Below are 13,297 nucleotides of genomic sequence, written 5' to 3'. Positions count from 1 at the left end.
GTCTGGCCTTTGGCACTTCTGAGTAAGATACTTTACGTGGGGAGGAAGGTTAGTTTAGACAACCTCACACATCCTTCCTATATAGACTAGCTCTCTGCTGTCAGACAAAGAATGACTCACTCATTGAAACTCTACTGGAAACCTGTCTAACTTGTAGGATCTATCGGAATATATGTTTCACTGCCACGGTCTTTGAGAGACCAAGCTGACTCCTTTTCTATACTTGTTCAGCCATTTTTCAGTCATGTCCAACTCTTTGTGGCCCCATTTGGTGTTTTGTTGGCAAAGATAGTGGAGTGATTTGCCGTTTCCTTCTCCAGCTCATTTTGCAGATGAGGAAACAGAGGTAAATAGGGTTAAGTGATTTACCCAGGGTCACATAGCTAGTAAGTGTCAGAGGCTGGATTTGAATTTAGGAAAATAAGTCTTCCTGACTCTAGGCTCAGTACTCCATACACTATGGCACCACCTAGCCACCTCGTCTTCTACACTACATCGAGGCATCCAAGGAAGACAGGGAGGGAAGGACGGTGAATGATTATTATGAGAAGTTCAATTCAACAAGCATTTCTGCATTTCTGAAGTACCCACCATGTGCAGTCAGTGTGGTATACTGCATAATGAATTGGTCTTGGAGTCTGGAAGATCTTCCAGCACATATTCTACATATGTGACCCTAGACAGATCATGCAAATTCTAAGACTGGGGGAAGTAAAACAGCACAGTGGATATAGAGCCAGGCCTGAAGATGGGAGGTTCTGGATTCAGCCTCAAACACTTTCTACCTGTGTGACCCTGGGCAAGTCACTTAACTCCAATTGCCTAACCCTTACCACATTTGCTCAGATCTTTGTACAGTCTTTTTTCTTTATTTTTAATAATACATCTCTGATAAACTAACTGATGTAACAGAGCACTGGACTTGAAGTCAGAAAGATCTTAGTTTGACTTCTGTGTCAGTTACTTAACTAGCTGTGAGACTTTGGGCAAGTCACTTAACTATCCTCAATCTATCTCCTCATCTGTAAAATGGGAATAATTATGACCCTCACATGTCACCATGAGGATCAAATGAGATAATGTATTTAATATAACTTGCAAACCTTAAAGCACTATATGTTAGCTATTATTATTTGTTTCTGTTCTATTCCCATACTTAACTTCAAGCTCCACAAAAGAGCTGGGAAAGCATTTCATCTAAACTTGGAGATTTTCTCAGTACCTAGCCCAGAGTGCAAGTGTCTGCAAACAGCAGACACTTACTAATGTCTGTTGTTCTTGTCTAGCCATTTCCTACATTCCCTGTCCCCCATCCCACACATGTGAGCTCACACACACTCAATGCTTCTTCTTCCTTCCTTCTCCCTTTACACCAAAATAATACTAGTAACAGTCACTAGAAATTACAGTCATCCTTAAGGAACCTGGGATTTGTAATCAGTGTAGATTATGCAAGGAATGGTAAAGACCATGAGTCAATGCAGGGGGCAGTCATACCTAACCTGTTAGTGGCTAGAAATATATATATAACATAAATTCAAGGACTAACAGACAAGTCCCCTTCCTCCTCCTCCTCCTCCTCCTCCTCCAAATATAGATCTCAAAATATCCTGTAGAAATCAGCCAACCAAGTAGTCTGGAAGCAGACTACTAGCAAAGACTGAACTGTTGCCTACCATCTCCTGGACATGAGTTTGCTCCGTAACAACTTAGGAAGACAAGTTAACAAGCATTTAGAGCAACACCTTTCCATAGATGCTGCCAAATCTACATGGACCAAAAAGTACTTAAAATATAGAAACCTAAGAGGCAGCTAGGTTGCTCAGTGGATAGTCCCAGGCCTGGAGCTGGGAGAGTCTAGGTTCCAATCTGGCCTCAGACACTTCCTAAATGTGTGACCCTGGGCAAGTCACTTAACTCCAATTGCCTAACCCTTACCACTCGTCTGCCTTGGAACTAATCCTATTGTTGATTCTAAAATAGAAGATAAGAGTTAAAAAAAAAATAAAGAGACTTAGCAGAGGAAGTCAAAATGCTGTGGAGTCAGGAGGAAGTGTAATTTTATCCCCAATGTGGCCTATTGCTGGAGTTATTTTTTTTTCCTTTATAAATCCTTACCTTCCATCTTAGATTCAATACTGTGTATTGGTTCCTAAACAGAAGAGCAGTAAGGAGTAGGAAATCAAGGTTAAGTGACCTGCCCAGGGTCACTCAGCAAGGAAGTGGTCAGGCCATTCTAGGTCTGGCTCTCAATCCACTGAGTCACCTAGCTGGCCCTCTATTTATGGTTCAGAGACAAACCTTTATCTTCTGTCTTAATATGAGTTCTAAGTGGTAAGGGCTAAGCAATTGGGGTTAAGTGGCTTGCCCAAAGTCACAAAGCTAAGAAGTGTCAGAGGCCAAATTTTAATCCATCTCAGCCAGGCCTGGCCCTTGTATTAGCAGGGGACTTTGAAGGAGAAACCAAAATTCGGCGAATTGGGGAATCTATATAAAGTGACACTTCCTTACTTCCTCCCATTCCCCCAAGTTGAGCTGTTGACCAATGAAGTCAGTCTGACTAGACTAAAAAGGTAAGTAAGATTTTCCCTCAGCCTCCTTCTTGAAGTGATGTTTTTGAAGTTCCCCTCCTAACACATTTGAATCTGATTCAAGTTTCTATTAAAATCAAGATGTCTAATTTATTTAGATATAAGGGGTTGAAGGGTAAACAGGACAGGGGAAAAGGAAATCCCTAGGTATTTTCCCTATACAGATTTTGAGGGTTTGCACCAGGGAGTCTTTAGAAATAAGCTCTGGGTTCCAGTAAGGGAAAAAGAGAGTCCTTATCCTAAAGATTTGCCACCAGTTGAGAAATAAGATATTCTGCTGCTCAGGTAAAAGGATTGAGAGATTTTGTGTATCTTCACAGCCAAAGGTAGTTCTCCCTCCCAGCTCCTTGGACAAGACAAGAACTCTTGGTTTTTCTCCCAATTGCCTTTCTGAGCCTGGCTGGAAATTCCATACCATCCCCCAATAGCCTCTGGGGTTCCATCTGCTCTTTTTCTGAGACGTTTCTTCAAAATTCAAATTTTGTATTGCTTCTGGTCATTCCCTCATACACACCCTGTATCCACCATCCCCTCCAAATGTTGATAGAGTTATTATACTCAAGATGTTCTCAGCATACTTACAAACTAATACTTTCACTCAAACACAAAAACCAGGTGCTTTTGTTTTGTTCTGATTTTTTAAATCACTGCTACAACTGTCTGAAGAATGGTAAATGCAAAATAATAATATTACAGAGTAACAGTTTGTCATAGGTCATTTCTATCTAAGCCCTATCAAAAGAGAAAAGAACAAGATAATAACAAGACCGTAACTCTTACTTCTATAGGTATTTAAGGTTTACAAAATGCTTCCTGTGTGTACATATGTTCCACCCACTTTATAGATGCAGAAACGAGTCCAGAGAAATGAAACTGAGTTGCTAAAGTTTAAACATATAAGAAGAGATGAGATTTGAAACTCAAGTTACCAGATCTCTAATCCAGGATTCTGAAGGACCACACTCCCCCTCAAAAGGCTGAATTTCTAATTAGCCAAAAGACAAAGGCTTGCAAACAAAAGAAACCCATGTTCTGGTCAAGCAGTGAGAGGGGTTGAGATAAAGTAGTTCAGAGGCTAGGCTGCCTCCACTAGGATTAAAGACCTTTTCCTTCATATCTACCACTGAAGAAATGTTTTACTGGGAGTGTGCCAAAGACACTCACTCACAAAAGAAATACTCATCCCACCATACACCCTTAAAGGAGCAGTCTCAGAGTGGGAGAGGAACAGAAGGTAAGATTAGATCATCTCAAAGTGGGAAGAAAAAACTCTAAGATCTGTACTTCTAGGGGGCCACATACCCATTCAAACTGCCCTGGGGAAGCAGTTTGGCCCTGCACTCAGGCCAGGGCCAGCCAGGACCTATTATCAATTTTCTCTTTGATTCTCTTCCTTTTCTGTCTCACCTGGGCAAGTCAGAATCATAGATTTGCAGAAGATGGAAAGGAACTCAAAGCGTCATCTATTCCAACCTTCCTTTCAAAACTGTAAAATTCTACAATAGCTGGACAGAATCAGCTCAGTATAACCTACAGATCTCCAGTGAAGAGGTACCTAATTCCTTCCAAGACAGTAAACACAAACTCCTTAATGGCAAGGACTCTTGCCTTTTTTGTTTTTATCCAAAGTATTGGTGCTTAATACATGTCCATTGATTAAATAATTTTGTATAGTCCCCTTTCCTTTCTGAAATCTGCCTTCCTGAATTATCTACTCATTTTTCTCCCTGAGGCCAAGGAAAATGGGTCTGATCCCTTTTCACAAGGTAGCCTTTCAAACAGCATAAGATTGTCTCCTCTCCTCTCTTCCTCCTTGGAGAATGTGATGGGTGGGTTCAAGATCAGCCCAGTCCTCCCCTTTGCCTCTAACAGTTCCTGCAGAGTTGTTTGCATGTTGTCTCCCCCATTAAACTATAAACTCTTTGAAGACATATAGTCTTTTGCCTTTCTCTGTACTCTGAGCACTTAGTCCAGTGCCTGGAATACAGGAGGCGCCTAACAAATGCTTGCTGTTCTGCCTTGCCCTCAAGGAACTGACCTTCTGTAGGGGGAAATAATATGCAAGCATATAATTTAATAAATACAAAATAACCACAGAGGGTTAGCCTCCCTGTGACAGGGGGACTCTGTGAGTAAGAGAGAAGAGAGAGGTGGGGAACTCTATCTTCCCAAGTTACAATAAGTGGGCTTGTCTTCTGTGGGCCCTTAAAAACACTCCCTGGACGGCTAGGTGGAAAAGGCCCTGGAGTGAGGAGGACCTGAGTTCGAATCCAGCCTCAGATACCTCCTAGCTGTGTGACAATGGGTGAGTCACTTCACCCTACTTGCCTCAGTTTCTTCATCTGTCAAACGATCTGGAGAAGAAAATGACAAGCCACTCCACTATCTCTGACCCGAAGAGGGTCACAAACAGTCGGGCACAGTCGGACCCGACCGAAAACGTCTAAACAACAGTACCTCGGACTCTCTGTGGGCCTCAGTTTCTCCCCTCTGTCCAAGGGAATACAATCACATCTCTAAACTCGCTTTCTGCTAACACTCGGAAGTAAGTGATGCAACGCCACGCCATATCCCCACTCCCACTCCCCTCATTCTGCCTTCCCCCCATCCCGACTCCCACCTTAGCTCTGGATTCCACCTGCTGCTCCAAAGCTGTTTCCGGCAGGACTCCACACCGGCCACGCAACGGAATTCGGCCAAAGAAGGGATTGGAGAGGGGCGGAACGGAGAGGCGCCCAGAAGGACGCAGGGAAATGTAGTCCTGCCGCGTGGTTGTGCCTTTCTGGTCATGCCCCCTGCCTACCTCCTTCACACAGAATTCTGGGAAATGTAGTCCTGCTCCATACCCTTTGACTTTCTGGGTAGTGCAAATCTGTATCACCCCGCCCTTCTTGGTGGAACCTTCCAATCCCTCCAAACTTGGCTGGTAAAGAATGGGTTATAGAATTGAGAGCGGGAAGGGATGGAGCTCAGAGATTAACTAGTACAAATTTTTCCCTTTAGTTACTTTATAATCTTAAATTTGTTTAAATTATTTTGTTTTCAATGAACAAAAAATCAATTTTTCTTTGGTTCCCACCCATTAAAAAAAAAACAAACAACAGAAGAAAAACAACCCCCTCTTTTTTTCAAAACAAATATGAGTAGCAAAGAAAAACAGGTTTCAGCATTAGCCAAGGCCATATTTTTTAATTCCCAAACATATTAAGTCATGAATCTTTTAGAATCATGGTTAGTCATTATGTTGTACAGAATTCTTAGGTCTTTTAAAGTTATTTTATTTCATTGTATTGTTCTGTGTTTACTGTGCTACATAAAATGTTCTTCTGGTTCTGCTCACATCCCCTCTGCATCAGTTCATGCAAGTCTGCCCAGGTTTCACTGAAACCATCTCTTTTGTCATATCTTATGACACAGTAGTATTCTACTATATTCATACACAGTACCATAATTTGTTCAGCTACTCCTCAATGGATGATTTAATTTTTTATTTAATTTAATCCATTTAATTTTTTATTTAATTTAATTTTTCAGTACTTTGCTACCACAAAAAGAGCAACTAAAATATATGTTTTCTCTGTGATTTCTTTGGGGCATAAACCCAGTTTGTTGTTGTTCAATCCAATGACACCATTTCGAGTTTCCTTGACAAAGGTACTAGAGTGGTTTGCCATTTCCTTCTCCAGCTCATTTTACAGATGAGGAAACTGAGGCAAATAGAGTTAATTGACTTGTCCAGGGTCATACTGCTAGTAAATGTCTGAGACCATATTTTAACTCATGTCTTCCTGATTCTAGGCCCTGTGTTCTATCTACTGTGCTACCTACCTGCCCATAGGCCTAGTAGTGGTATCATTAGGTAAAGGATTTGTACAATTTAGCAAACTACTTTCCTGAAAGGCTGAACAAAGTTCCAGTTCTCCCAACAGTGCGTTAATGTTCTTGTTTTCCTATAGTCCCTGCAATATTGGCCATTTCCCTTTTTTTTTCAACTTTGACAATCTGATGGGTATAGGGTAAAAACTTAGCATTTCAGTTATTTTTATTTAACTTTTATTTTTTAAAAACCTTCACCTATTATAATTGATATTAGGTATAGGTTCCAAGGCAGAAGAGCAATAAAGGCTAGGCAATTGGGGTTAAGTAACTTGCCCAGGGTCACGCAGCTAGGAAGTGTCTGAGGCCAGATTTGAACCGAGGACTGCTGTTTAATAACTGAGCCATCTAGCTTCCCCTTTAGTTATTTTAAAATGTGTTGTCAATGCCTTTGTTTTAAAAACACATTTCTGTCCACCTACCATAAAACTGTTCTCTCATAAAAACTAAAAGTAGTATCTCTGCCAAGAAAACCCCAACTGGGGGCAACAACAACAACAACATATTTTAACATTTTGTTTTCTGGACCATTTGATTTTTCATTTACTGAGTTCACCTCCCCCATTTTTTCAACTTCCTTTTAATGACCTTTCTATTTATACAGAGATGGAGAAATGAGGATTATCATCTAACACATGGTCATAAGGCCTGGTTTTCATGGTCTGAGGTCCCATCTCTAAAGGAACCTAGCAAATGAACACAATTGACAACATTTCTCTTCCAGCCCCAAGCAGAAAAAAGAGTTGTCTCAAATACTGCAAACATCTATTCCTCTCACCTTGGACCAGATTCCTTCAGTCTCAGCCCAGGGCAATGGCTTCCATTTAGTCATTCAAGAATTTCTTGATGGGTTAATCACAATGGTCCAAATGATTCATGCTAAAAATTCTTTAATGGTGCATTAAGCAGTAATTAATTGTCCAATTAAGTTACAGACATTTTTTCCTTTCTGACAACAAGCATGTGTGTGTTTGAAGTACTACAGAACTTTTTCTGCAGCCATTTGAAATCTCTAATGATTATATATACAACAATTGTGGTATTTGTGCATATATAAAGTTCTAATTGCTTGGAAATACAATATTTGTAGTTTCTCAACCTATCATCAAATTATTTCCAAATCACTACAGTTGTTCAACATTCCAGTGCATAATTCAATTCCCAACAGATAGATGCATTTGCTTATCCTTATTTGTGATGGGTATGCTATATTTGAGAGGTTCCCTCATTCCCTTCTGCCATCTTGAAATCATACTTAATCAGTTATGTAATCCCATGTGAACAAGATTGTATAACTGTTGATGTTCTTTGTAGCGCAAATGTTAGGATGTTTTAAAACCATGATTTCTGGGCATGAGCCTTAGAAGCCATCTTGAAACCATCATAGACCACCAGAGATGGTCTTTAAAGACACCTCTCTATGCAATATTAAGGCTATTTCCTGATTAAAACTTATCCTCTGTTTATCCTACTATTGTCCATGTTGGATTTTCTTTCTTTTTGTTTTTTAAAACCCTTACCTTCTACCTTTGGATCAATATTCTATATTGGTTCCAAGGCAGAAGAGTGGTAAGGGCTAGACAATGGGGGTCAAGTGACTTGTCCAGGGTCACACACCTAGGAAGTGTCTGAGGTCATATTTGAACCCAGAACCTCTCATCTCTAGGCCTGACTCTCAATCCCTTGAGCCATCTGGTTGCCCCCTATCTGTTGGATTTTCAAATGAAGTTTGGCAACATGGATTGGTGAAATAGTAGAGTTTCTTTGAAAGTATAGTTTATGTACCAGTGATAAAAGGGAAAAAAGTCCTACCCTCATTGATTCTTTCCCTACAAAAGTTAGTTTATATATATAAAGATTGGTAAAAATGAAGCAACATATGCAATTATACTCTACATACAATTATCATTCAATATGGCTCTTAGATTAGCCAGTAGAAAAGTAACTATTTCATATCTTAACTTCCTGTTCGTTTTTGTTGGTTGGTTAAGTGGTTTATAATGTAAAGTTTCAATTTCTCTCAGTAGGAAAGCTTATAAAATTCTCCATCAGTTTCACCACTTATCTTTGCTTTTGTCATGGCGAAAGTGTTCAGCCTTCGGTGGCCAAGCTGCTCATGTGGAGCCTCTCCAAAGTTATCCAGGCCGATGCTTAGACATAAGGCATCATCTGTTACTGCAGCTTTAGTCAGAGTTTTCCTAGCTTGTTAAAAAGCTGCCAAAGTGTGCTTTCTCTTGAAATAGTGCTCAAAACCCAAAGGCCAAACTAATGCCATGAAGAGCTAGGGTTGGGCTGGGACTTCTAGGCCAGTATGTATGGCAGATAAGTTTGTCTGTCTGAATAAAGAAGAATGGAGGAGCAAATTGTTGAACCAGTTTTCCTAGTTTCCAGTCTTTTGTGTTATTCAGTTACTTAAAAAAAAACAAACCCTTACCTTCTACCTTAGAATCAGTACTGTGTATTGGCTCCAGGGCAGAAGAGTGGTAAGGGCTAGGCAACGGGGGGCAAGTGACTTGCCCAGGGTCACACAGCTGGGAAGTGTCTGAGGTCAGATTTGAACCCAGGACCTGCCAACTCTAGACCTGGCTCTCAATCCACTGAGCTACCCAGCTGCCTCCTATTCAGTCACTTTTGATACTTGGATAGTGGAGTTTGCATCTAAGTACCTAATAATTATTTGACTGACTGAGAGTTGGAGGGGTGAGTCAAGTGTGGAGCAGAAGCAGATGTGGAGGCAACTTCAGTTGGGGCAGTCAGATATCTTAGAGGACAAAGAGCCAAAGTTGGAGTCAGACACTTACTAGCTGTGTGACCCTGAGCAAGTCAGTTACCCTCCCTCAGCTTCAGTTTCATCATCTGTAAAATGGGGATAATGCTAGCACCAATTTCACCAGGTTGTTGTGAGGACCAAGTGAGATGTCACACATTACAAAACTAAGAAACTTAAAATGCAATATAACTGTTAGCCATTATTAGCCACTTTTGAGACCCATACAGTTGGCGAAATGAAGGAGGACAAATTCTCCTACTATATTACTTTGTTCCTAGTTGATATAGGCTTCCGGCCTTCAAAACGAGGTCACAGACACATCGATCCTTCACTCCTTCAATTTCCTGGTGGTCCTGAGAAACAGCAGGAAAAAGTTTCTTTAAGGTTTTATTATAGGACAGTTTCTCAGCGACAATAATATAAAAGGGGGTGGGGTGGATGTTCAAGGAGGACCTCCAGTGTGTGAGCTTGCCAAGCCCTTTTCTAGGGCCATCCAGCCACCTTTGAAGTCTACCTGGGGCCCACCTTTGGCTCCAAGAAGCAGAAGCATGTGCAGTGGCCACACTTAGGCAAATCAGTGGGACATCTGGGCCGAACCAGGTGGAGGGGCACCAAATAAGCCATTGGTGAGTCAGGGAAGTGCCCATTCTGAGCATGTGAACCTTTCTCCTGGTGGAATGGGCAGATGAGAACATCTTGTTCCAACAGGCCATGAGCAGGTACCATGGAGTACTTAGAGATTGGCCAGACATCAAAGAACTCAAGGTCCTCCATTTTGATCTGACATTAAACAAGTCAAGCATCCTGGACATTGACAGTCATCTTGACTTTTGTCTTGCCACTGAACTTTGATGACTCTGAAAGAGACAGCTTGCCATTGATTTTGTGCAACTCTGTCTCATTTAGATCCAATTCACTGGAGATTTAAGACATCATTCCATGATATCACCAGTCTACTTCTAAAAGGAAGGACAAATGGGGGCAACTGGGTGGCTCAGTGGATTGAGAGCCAGGCCTAGAGACAGGAAGTCCTAGGTTCAAATCTGGCCTCAGACCCTTCCTAACTGTGTGACCCTGGGCAAGTCACTTGACCCCCATTGCCTAGCCCTTACCATTCTTCTGCCTTGGAGTCAAGATTGACTCCAAGATGGAAGGTAAGGGTTTTTATTTAAAAAAATAATAGGAAGGACAAACAATAACAAAAATATAGTTGATTGTATCAATTAATTAAAACGCCCCATTCCCACTTTAAAGAACTCACTGGTGCTACTCTGACACCTCTGTTAAGAGAGATGACCATCCTGGAGTCAATGAGGGTATGAATCAAGTCTGAACAATTTTTAGAAGTCTCTATTGAACCAATCAAAGGCTTTAGGCCAGATGGAAAGTCCTTGATGAAATAAAGACTGAAAAACAATTGGATGAAATGAAGAGATGCACAGAAGTATATGTAAATTGACTGAGAAAACTCAGTCAGGCCCAGTATGTTGTGTATAAAGTAGCAGATCAATTCAGAACCTAGGAATGAAAAAACCAACAAGTGGAGAGAGCAAGGGAGAGGAGGGGAGGGAAGCCAAAGTTCCTCTGAGAAGGTATAGCTTGGGAGAGCTGAGGTAAGGGGTGAGCATCAATTCTGAGGGAGTGGAGGGAAAATAAGCCTCAGTCTTGGTCTCCTTACCCCTTCCCCTCTTGATCAGAGGAGGCTCTTATGAACTTTGGTATCCCAGAAGCTGGTAGCAGTATCTGCCCTAGGAGCCTTGAACAAACTAGATACATCCAAGAAAAGAAGCTTCAAGGTCTCTACAAGAATCCCAGCAGAAAAGCTAGATCCCATATGAGGAGAACACCTTGAGGACTCCAGAAAAAGGACTGCCAAAAGCTTTGTTACCCTTTTTTTTTTTAACTCTTACCTTCCACCCTAGAATCAATATATATGTACTGGTTCTAAGGCAGGAGAGTGGTAAGGACTAGGCAATGGGAGTTAAGTGACTTGCCCAGAATCACACAGCTAGGAAGTGTCTGAGGTCAAATTTGAACCCAGGACCTCCTGTCTCTAGGCCTAGTTCTCAATCCATTAAGCCACCCAGCTGCCCCCTGAACTACCCTTTTTGACATATGGACTCAATGCCTTTCACTTTCACATGGATTCTATATGTATCAGTATGGGGTAATGTGTCCCAAACTTTTGGGGGGAAGTTCTGTACCCCTGGAACCCTTAGGAGAGAAGTAATCTGGGGACAAGACCTAATGACCCTGAGCAGGAGACTGGGAGAGTAAGTCCAGATCATATATAGGGGCTATATATTTGTAATGTTAAGGTGTTAAGGATGTAGCTGCTTAACTATTTGTGGTTTGAGATTTGCTCCTACAATAAGACATGTTTCTCCACAGTATTTTTAAGTAAAAAGGTAAAAGGAAAAGGAAACAAGTTTATTATTTTGCAAAGATCCAGAAATTTAGCTTACAACAGAAAACACAAATATAGATAGATAGATAGATAGATAGATAGATAGATAGATAGATAGATAGATAGATAAAGAACAACACCAACAATAATATGCGATAGCAAAGAAAGATACATCTACTGAATGGGGAAATGCCAACACCTGAATATTCTTAGCTGTGGAAGTCCAGGTTACAGTCATCCAGGGTTGCATTCAAGAAAGTAGTTCTAGGGGGCAGCTGGGTAGCTCAGTGGATTGAGAGCCAGGCCTAGAGAGGGGAGGTCCTAGGTTCAAATCTGACCTCAGGCACTTCCTTAGCTGTGTGACCCTGGGCAAGTCACTTGACCCCCATTGCCTAGCCCTTACCACTCTTCTGCCTTGGAGCCAATACACAGTATTGACTCCAAGACAGAAGAAGGTAAGGGTTAAAAAAAAAAAAGTAGTCCTAGGCAGGGTGTCCCTTCCATGGACAAACTCCAAACTCTGCTTTCCAGAAGGGATTTTTATTGACCTCAAACAAAGAAGGCCCTTTGCCAACTGCAGTTTGCATCACTGCTTCCAGGGTCCCAACAACCTGGCCAAGGTTCTGAGGCCCAAGAAGCGGTCAGGCAAAAACATGTCTCAAAATGTAATCAAGAGTCACAAAGACGACCCAAGGGTTAACAAGGGTTAATCTCACAGAAGTATGTTTATCTTCAAGAAGTCAGAGATCTTGGGAGGCTGCTGAGAACTCTGGCCAAAGTTCACAGTGGTCCCAGTCTCTGCTGGTAAACGTGAGGTCTATGATATACAACAGGGAAGATTTGCTACAATTTTACTTTACCCCTTCAGCACAATGTGTTTTAATAAATCATATCATTTAAAAGTCTTCTGCTGGAAAAACAACTGCTTGAATACAAGGGTCGAGGGGATATAGTTGGGTATGTAGACTCTAAATGAACATCCTAATGCAAACAACAACATGGAAATGGATTCTGATCAAGGACACAAGTAATACCCAAGGAAATTGAGTGTTGGCTGCGGGAAGGGTCGGTGGAGGGAGGGAGTAATGTAACCCCCCCTCCCCAACATACAATAAAATAAAAATTTTTTAAAAAGTCTTCTGCTGAGAGGACCTCCATGAACTGATGCAGAGTGAAATGAGCTGAACCAGAAGAACATTGTAAACAGAAAATAAAACATTATGGAACAATCCAACGTAATGCACTTTGCTACTAGAAGCAATGCAACAAGCCAGGACACTTCTGAAGGACTTCTGTCCACAGTGAGAGAAAGAACTATGGGAGTAGAAATGCAAAAGAAAAAAAGTATGACCTCACTTATCACAGGTATATATGGGGATGTGATTTGGGGTTGTGGCTTTAAAAAAAATTGCTCAATGGTAAAAATGAATAATATGGAAATAAATATCAAGTGACAACATTTGTACAACCCAATGGAATTGCTTGTTGGCTCTGGGAGGGGGGAGGGAAAGAAAATGAATCATAGAAACATGGAAAAAATTTAAAAAAGAATAAAAGACTTCTGAATAAGATTGGTCTATCAAGAACCCCATGTTTCCCTAGTGAGGGTAGGGGCAGACCTGCTGAGAGAGCCATGTTTCAGGACAATTTCCA

At 41.3% G+C, this 13,297-nt stretch overlaps 1 protein-coding gene across 2 annotated transcripts in view; it reads right to left on the bottom strand.

The window, feature by feature from the left end:
- The window catches only part of GFUS (GDP-L-fucose synthase), a 39,614-nt gene extending 34,245 nt beyond the window's left edge, over positions 1-5,369 (bottom strand). Inside the window, exon 1 of one of the 2 annotated variants that reach the window (XM_007488818.2) lies at positions 5,212-5,369. The gene's annotated coding sequence lies outside the window, so the exon portion shown is untranslated. Of the gene's footprint in view, positions 1-5,048; positions 5,170-5,211 lie in introns of those variants that run through there. The other variant, XM_056822926.1, reaches the window with a different exon arrangement.
- Between the last annotated feature and the right edge of the window lie 7,928 nt (positions 5,370-13,297).

Source organism: Monodelphis domestica, chromosome 3 (assembly GCF_027887165.1).
Source record: "Monodelphis domestica isolate mMonDom1 chromosome 3, mMonDom1.pri, whole genome shotgun sequence".
Taxonomy (NCBI): domain Eukaryota; kingdom Metazoa; phylum Chordata; class Mammalia; order Didelphimorphia; family Didelphidae; genus Monodelphis; species Monodelphis domestica.
The sequence above is the reverse complement of the archived record's forward strand: the minus strand, read 5'-3'. Positions and strand labels throughout refer to the sequence as shown.